This window comes from Corvus brachyrhynchos, unplaced genomic scaffold, assembly GCF_000691975.1.
Source record: "Corvus brachyrhynchos isolate BGI_N302 unplaced genomic scaffold, ASM69197v1 scaffold32, whole genome shotgun sequence".
Taxonomy (NCBI): domain Eukaryota; kingdom Metazoa; phylum Chordata; class Aves; order Passeriformes; family Corvidae; genus Corvus; species Corvus brachyrhynchos.
Window position 1 is genome coordinate 5,954,948 of NW_008237919.1, and position 8,904 is coordinate 5,963,851.

General features: G+C 37.6%; 1 protein-coding gene across 7 annotated transcripts in view; it reads left to right on the plus strand.

Moving 5' to 3' along the window:
• TMEM117 (transmembrane protein 117) overlaps positions 1 to 8,904 on the plus strand; it is a 198,509-nt gene that overhangs the window by 109,609 nt on the left and 79,996 nt on the right. The window lies entirely within an intron of this gene.

Genomic DNA, 8,904 nt, shown 5'->3' on the forward strand with positions numbered 1-8,904 from the left:
GATTCGGCTAGGTAGTAGTTAAACCAGCAGTATGCTGCCTAGGTTAGTATGTACTTAGGTTAAAAAGCAAGTGCGTCAGCACTAGCTTAGTTTTCAACAGTGTCTTTCACTGGGCTTAGAGTGGAGTTGTCAGGTACAAAGTCAAAGTGGTCTTGTACAAATGGGCTACTCAGTCCTGGGCTGAGTAGTTTTAGAAAATATTTTTCTGAGCAAGGACTTATGATTACAGTGAGAATTGAGAGGCATCAAAACCTTAGTCTAAGGACTGGTTCAAAGGTAACCTAATGTAGTCAAGGCAGGGAGGATGAAACTTTAGTAAAGCAGGATCTATGTATTTGATATAGAAGTGATATAACTTAAAGTAAATCGGCTGTAGATATAAATTTACTTTGCCTATTGTAGTAGTGGATATCCAGTAAATATAGTATCTTTATCTTTTCCTGGTTAAAGTGATTTTTTTTTCTCATATCCCTTGAGAATATGTAGTTACTCCTTGAGAACACTAATAATCTAACTGAATCTTTGCCTTCTCTTTATAGTTATAAGGCAAAGATATAAATTTTTTTGAGTCCTTCTGTTTATGCTTTGAGAGCTTTTGTTTCTCATTTATCAATACAAATTTCTAGAAGATATAAAGAAAATATGATGTGGGCTCTGGAGGGCAGATTTACATTTTCCCAAAATACGGTGTTTCCCTCCTTGTGCTAAGAGAGGAAAGGCAAAGAGCTGGAGCTCAGCCAAACGGCCTGCTCAGAAAAGCCCAAATGATAATGCTCCCGGGTTTTGTTAGTATCATAAGGGAGAAATATATAAACATAGGCAGGACGAATAGAATAAAAGTGATTTTAGATTGTACATCGAAGCTAGTTCAAGCATGTAAATATAATCTGTACCTCATTTCCTGAGAACTCTGGGAGAAAAATCAGAACTACTTTGTCCAAAAAAATGCTCAAAACACCTGATCCGGCTGAATAAAAGGGGTGGCTTAACAAAACAGTCAGAAGATAAGGGATAAATATTTAACTAAACCCAGTATTATGTTTTTTAGAGGCAAAAAGGCCAAAGTTTAAAGCAAATTAAGGCAGTCTTGTTATATATTCTCCATGGCATTATATTAAAAGCAGCTTAGCAGCTTCATTGGAATAATACTTCATTATTAGTAGAGAATTTGCAGATATTGGAGAACACTCATTATTGTTTTGTAAGAAGGAAAACATTTAATATACTAATTATAAACTTTTCAAAAATTATGGCATGAGAAATGGCCAAAGTCTAAGTAAGATATTGAGAAATCAACTGGTTTTTAGCTAAGTACCAGCCAGACAATTTTCAACAGAAGGTTCACGATCTTAAGCAAAACACTGATTAAAATACTTAATCAAGTAAGCTAAGATGACAAACAAGACCAGCTGTAGAGCAAAGATTGTACCATATCAGCTGTGCACACAGTATGGTTCAGCCTTGAGAAATGTCCACCTGGGAAGTAGTAATTGACCAAAAATTGTTGTTCAAAAGAGAATCTGATAAAAAAATCTGCTTTACACCATGCTGATAAAGCAGCATTTTTTAATTTGCAACATCTGAACATTTAAGAAAAGAAACTTTCCCTTTCATGTGAAGTTGGTCTCCTTCAGCTTTTTCTCCTTTGTTCTTTTTTGAAAGAATATATTGGTTTTTGCTACAGTGTGTCCTATGAATATGTATAAGCCAAAAGTATGTTTTAATGAGTGACCATTAGCTGATTTCCCATGGTCTTGTGTGTAGACAGTAGATAAAAAATAAACATGTCTAACTAATGGCAAATAACTGTGCAGCCATGATCTAATGTTGCTTGTTTTCTTCGAAGTGACATCAATCCTGCTTCCCCATGGGACAAATGTTTGCAGATGGATAGGCATGCATATGAAGCCAAAAAGAAAACCTGAAAAAAGCTTGATTCTTTGTTTATATAAGAGATATTAAATTTCACATGAAAGTATACTAGGGGCTGAAAAACAACTGTATTTTAAGGATTGTGTTCTCAAGTGTGCTTAGAAGTGGAACAAATTTCCTTCCATTCTCTTTGAATGTTCTCTTTGCCCAGAGGTCCTGGTGTTCTTTCACTCCTTATTGAACAAAACCAACAAAAGTACAAAGTTCTGCCTATGCTCAGTAACTAAGCATTTTGGTTAAAGACTGCTATTTTCTATAGCCAAGGGGATGTGAGAAGGCAATGTTACTACCAATCATTTCTAGCAATCCTTGACTTCCCAGTCTGCAAAACCTCTTATCTACTTACTGTCAAATTGGCTGTGGAACATATTTCAGCACAAGTCCAGAAGGGAGTGTAACATTCTGTCCCTAGAGATACTGCAATTTCTCTCAGCTCTCTTTTTGCTGTGCCTCCTTTTCTCTAGCAACCCAACAAGTACTTAAGAATTCTTCACAAACCATTATCCCCTGTGTTTCTTCAATATTCTTCCCAAACAACGTTCAGTGTGAAACATTTTCAGTTGTATCCATTAATGTTTAATAACCAGCTTTCCCTTTGCTGCTTACTGTACAAAAAAATATCAATATTTGGAGCTGTTAAAATTTGTAATATTTTTTCTTGACTCTGCAGTAGCAGCAATTTTATCTGAAAGCCAAAGTGGAGTTTTGTGTGATATAAGAGTGTCATCCTCTACTTTATTTCAAGGCATCAAATTTGGTGGAAAATCTACAAAAACATGAACCTTAAAACCTGAATGAGAATAAAAGGAAACTTAATGGTTATATCTTTATTTGGTATATCTGAGCTGAGCCAATCACACCATTTTAAGGCAATAGCAGTATCACTTGAAATCCTCAAGGCCTTCAATATTAGGTTTTTTTAATAGAGACAACTTTAGTTATGATTCCAATTTTTTGATTATTTAATCCCAAAAGTTCTCTATTCAGGGAATAGGGGCATTCATTTTGTGTTCTTCTTTCAGCAATGAGAATTCCTTGACCAATGCCAATACAGTTTAAGAGTAATCATTATTTCTCAGCTTTCTAATAAGATCCTCCTGTGAATTTTTGATGGGTATTTTTACATTTTAATTATTATCTGAGAATTGTTAAAAAATTGCCTAAGTTTTCTTAAAGAACATAATCCAACAGGAGAAATAGTTGACTGACTTTTCAAAACAAAAGGTTTGTTATTCAGAATAGCAAATGACTTTGCAACAGAGTCTGGAGATTTTCTTCTGTTAAAGTGAAACTGCTACTAATCACCTTCTGCTGAATACCTTCCATGTGTACTCTTTATTCTGGAAGTAAGACCAAAGTAACGCTTTGCCATTTAAAGAGGATTGAACAAAACTGTGGCCATGCTTGCACCTTAAGTGTGGAATTGCACAGGAAATGGGGACAAATAGAAGGATTTATAACTTGCTGATGAACTATGTTCTCAGTGTGATTGTAGCTTCAGTATAAAAGGGTAACTAAAAACAATTGATGATGCTACCTGTAAATCTGTCAAAGCACCAGCTGCACATAAATTTTATTCTAGTTGTATAACCCCTAGTAGTATTATAAGAAAATATGGAAAAGAGCCAAGGAAAGTTTTTCCAAAGTGCTTCATGAATTTTTTCAGGTTTTTTCCAGTAAGCGTTTTCATGAGAAACTTGTTTTGTGCAGAATTGTTCTCATTCTCTATTTAGGGTGAAAATATTGTCATATAGTAGCTGTGTTTGCCATGAGTGCAGAACAGAAAAGGCCACGTAAAGGAAGTTTCAAGTTCCCCTTTACTTACTCTGAAGTTAAAGCTTCTCGTAAAGAAATGAAATGGATTGAAACGACTCTGAGCTGTCAGTACATCACAGCTTTGAATCAACTGGAAAAGCAGCACGGTGTCAGCAGCATGGAGATGGATTTTCATTTAATTAGGTGCCTTGTTCTGGCAAGAGGAAACAGGCAAATATCTCAGCAGAGTGGCCTGTGTGCCTCCCACCTGTCACCAGGGGCATCCCAGTGTTCGGATGGCTGTCCTGTGGTTGTGTACCTGGGTGCAGAGTGGTGGAAGGCAGAGAGTAAGCATCAGAGCTTGAAATCATATTCTTCATTCGAACAAATTCATTCATTCTTACTAGGTTCTGCATTATGTAGACACCAACAGAGAATTTTGGAAGATATGCTTATGTAAGTTATATTTACTCTATTTAACGGTTGATCTGTAACAAACTGTGTAAAGTGAAATCAATTCCCAAAAATCAAGTGTATCTCACATTCATTCATTCATAAGAAGATTCTTCCTCATTAGTCACTAAGTGGAAGTTAAATAGAGAAGAAAATAGCAACCTCCCAAAATAATTCATTAGAAATATGCTATTGTCACAAATTTTTGTCACTAAGGTTACTTTTTTTACTCCCTCCCCTGCCACAGACTCACACTAACACTGTGTACGTAAGTGTTGGACAAGTCTTGTTTATACATTTGTTGCTCTTCTGTCATCCCTTAACTCAACAAATATAAAGTATTTGTGGGAAAGGAGAAGGCATGTGAAAGGCACCAAATGACATGTGTGTTGTCGCATTTTTTCTGAAAGCAACAACTTCAAAACTACAATTGTCAGAACAGCAAATGATGACCTTCTGGCACATCAAAAGATAGACTACAGAGAAGTTGCATTGACAGTTTACAACTCTAACTGTGAGTCTCTGAGGACATCATGATACAAATAAAAATGATGGCACTGCTCAAGAGTAATAGCTAACAGCCCATGCAAAAAGCTGTCTGCATCTGTTACAGCACACGAGTACGTGCAAGTGTTACTGAGAAAATTGTTAGATGGAGATGTTGAAAGAAGACAGGCCTGAAATTAAATTTGATCAGTAGAAACCTTTGTCTTGTGAACCTGTCTGGCATGGGCCTCCTTCATGTCTTGGGAACTGATATTTATTCCATGCCTAAGCTGGTACTGTGCTCTACAGCAGGTACTCTAGTAAGCTTCTGTTTGCAAAGTTCAGAAGGACTTTCTTCAGAGGCGTAAGTATTCCTTGTCAATATATCCAGAATTGCTGGCTATCTATCCAGAACAGCTCAGCATCTGTGTTGTATTATGCCAAATCAAACCAGAATTTGTTCCCAGTCTTTCATTGCTGCAGATAGTGACCTTCCTGAGTTCTATGTCCTTTATGGAACCAGGCAATTGAGTTTGTCTGTGACTTGCAGGTACATTCAGACATCAAAAATTTTGCTTAGATTAAGACAGTTTCAGAGGATGAACCTCACCTTAGGTATATAGCTACATATATGCTAAAACAAAACTTCTATGATTATGTGAGGTGATTATACAGCTTGAAACTGTGAACCTGTACATTGCTGTAGTTTGGAGATAAATGAGGAAATGCTTGCATTCCTCCAATATTCCAAAATGTTATGGATCCCACCCTAATTTAAAAATTGCTACTTGAATTTTGCATTAAAATTCCCTTTCAGCATGAGCTCATTGTGAACCTTCTGCCATAGGCCGTCTCTATACTAATCATGTGCTGGCTCAATTCTTTCTTCAGTGCTTTGGTTTGTAGATAGCTGTACAAGATTCACAGGATTAAAGAAAGGATAAGTTGTGAAAGAGTCTGGTTCTGCAGCTACAGAGGATGGGGAGACCTGAAGGCTGATACTTTGTCTAGGTGTGTCTTTAGAATTAAAGTCAATGGATAATGCCTATAACAGTGGTTAAGATATAAGCACTGGTAGATACAAGACTAAACATGGGCACACTGATTTGACTGCTTTAAGCAACAGTCTACTGTACAAAAGTACACCAATGCACCTTTGGTATCATTCCCTAGAGAACTTTGCAATTTGCAGTCTCAAAAATAGAGAAACACTTCCTGTGGACTAGGAAAGCACCTCTGTCTCTGATATTTGCTTTGGCTGTCTCTGCTCCTGGTTTGGGTTACCCTTTTGTGATACGACTTGTCCATTCTCTAAAACCCTTTGCTTGCTTCCCTCCAGGACCTGCCCAAGGAACTCTAAGGACTCTCTAAGTATCTTTGTCTGAAACAGCCTACTGAGGGCAAAAGCCTAATTTTTAGGCATGGGATGTGTGAAAACAGCCCTTTCCTATGATAAAACCTCATCTCTTATGAGCCATCATGTATTTCATTAACTAGGTTAATGACACTTTGGTGAGAAACACTAAAAAGTGTAAGAAACCATGCTGGGATTCAGGTTACCAGAATTTCCAGAGCCAGCACTATAATCGTCTGAGCAAGTTCTGATTTAGAGTGAAGAAAAATATGCACATCTTTACAACAGAACCTAATTTGAAATGAATTTCACCCCAGAAATGCTTTTTTCTTTTCACTGACTATAAAAAGAATCTACATTGATCTAAATGCGTGTGCCATGTGCACCAAACATGGCATGGCTTCTGTCTCTGGCCTTTCACCTGCACCACCAAGCTCTCTAAATGAGTAAAGCAAACTCTGCTGCCACAACAACCTAAAATGGAACTGAACTGAATGCCTTAAATAAAAATCGTGATGTGGCTTTATGTCTCACACTTTGTCTGTAATACATGACATTACCCAGACCTCTGCTTCTGCGTTTGTAACACTAATAAGGAAGTTGTAAAGCAAAGAAAAAAGTCTTCTGAAATGTGCTGTCAATGATTATATAAACAGCAAGTGCTTGCCACATGGCAGCCAGAATATTTTGTTGCACGTATATAGTGATTTGTGCGCACAGTAGGGACTTGAAACATGGTAGGAAATGAAATGGCACAGCTTAGAGTTTTTCTGCAGAAGCTCTGCTTCAATTGTAAAATTGTTCCTAAAAAGTTCTTTATATTTATGAACTGTCAAGGAATGCCCAGTTAAAAGAAAATTCATCTTCTTTTTAAAATTTAAAATTTTTTTTGAATTTTGTATTTGGCTTTTAAGAAAAGCAGAATTTCTTAAGAAATTATTTCTCCTGGTATTGAAAAACAAAGTATAATTTCCAGAATAAGTTGAATAAACTTAAACTAATTGCAGACCAGATTTCTCCCTAATTCACCTTTTGATATCTAAAGTTTTTTACCAGAAATTCATTGTGGGGTAGGTGTTGGCTTTGTGAAGCATTCTGTCCTAACTGAATTTGAAAATGAAAGGAAGTGCTGGCAGAAGTAACTTTTCTAAAGTTGAACCTAGAGTGTATATGTTTTTAGTTGTCCTGCCATCTTGTTGAGTTGTTATCCCTGCATGGATTGCAGAAACCATTATGATACTATTCAGAATCAAATCAAGATCTTCTAGCTAAAAAAGAAGAGGCTTACTGCTTCCTCAGTGGGTGGAGAAATAAATTTGCATGGATCAATAAAGATGGCAATAACTAACATAGGCCTCCTTCGTGTTTGTACAAAAGGATTTCTTTAACTGGTTTTGGTGGAAATTCGATTGTAAGACAGTGCACGTGTGCAAATGATGTGTATTGGGAGAATAAGAGCTCATAAGAGCAATACTTAGGAAACAACGTGGGAAATATGCAAATGCACAAAATTGTAGTGGGGACCATTGTGGGAGCCACAAAAGTGAACCATAGTATTCTTTATCACTCATATTGGTTACTGAATTGTGACAGCAATTTAATGTTGTTTTTCAGGATTTACTTATAGTTAGAATGGTATGTGTTGGCAAGACAAGAACAGTTTGCTGGCTGTGATTAAAATGAGAAAACAATAAGGAGTATATTGAAGGGGCCATTTTGTCTCTGATTGCTGTTGCTTTGAAAATGCAAATATAAAAAAAAATTATTACAATTAAATTGAAGGAGAAGTAACCTAAAAGAAACTTCAATTTTTTTTAGGATAGAAGTCAACTAAATTAGGAATGTTCCAAAATAGAGGAAGCAGAAAAAGCTTTAAAATCTAGCAGTGTATTTACAGCTGACTAATAATGTTTAGCTTGAAAAATATCATCTCCTCTATAGGTCTGTAAGCCTAATTACAAATATTTGTTAAATTTGTTTTCAAACACATTTTGTATATTCTAAAATGCAGCAGAGGGGATTGAAATAAATTAACAGTTATTTCAGAAGGATGTGTAACAAAGTTCTTGACACTTCTGCTCAACTGCCAAAACAATTTCAGAATTAAAAGAGGCATTGCATATTATCATGTGTAACCTGTGTAACTGTTGAAGTATGATCACAGAACCACAGAATTTTAAGGGTTGGAAGGGACTTCTGGAGATCATCTAGTTCAAGCCGCTGCCAAAATAGAGTCACTTACAGCAGATAACACAGGAATGTGTCCCAGAGGGTTTGGAATGTCTCCAGAGAGGGAGACTCCATGATCTCCCTGGGCAGCCTGTTCCAGTTCTCTGCAACTCTCAGTGTGAAGAAGTTCTTCCTCATGTTGAGATGGAACTTCTTGTTTTTCGGTTTATGGCCATTGCTCCTTGTCCTGTTGCTGGGCACCACTGAAAAGAGTCTGGCACCATCCCCTTGATACCCTTTGAGGTATTTATATGCATTAATGAGATCTCCTCTCAGTCTTCTCTTCTCCAGACTAAACAGGCCCAGCTCCTGCAGTCTCTCCTCATAAGAGAGATGCTCTAGACCCCTCATCATCGTTGTAGCCTCCCCTGGACCCTCTCCAGTAGGTCTTTGCTGTCCTGAACTGTGGAGACCAGAACTGAGACAGCACTACAGATGTGGCGTCACTAGGGCTGAGTGGAGGGGCAAGGTCTCCTCCCTTGACCTGCTGGCCACACTCTTCCCAATGCACTCCAGGACACCATTGGCCCTCCTGGCAACAAGGGCACTGCTGGCTCATAGTCAGCTCTCACCCTCCAGGACCCCCAGGTCCTTCTCCACAGAGCCGCTTCCAGGAGGTCAGCCCTGGCCTGTGCTGGCACTTGGGGTTATGCCTCCCCAGATGCAGGATCCTGCATTTGTCCTCACTGAAGCTG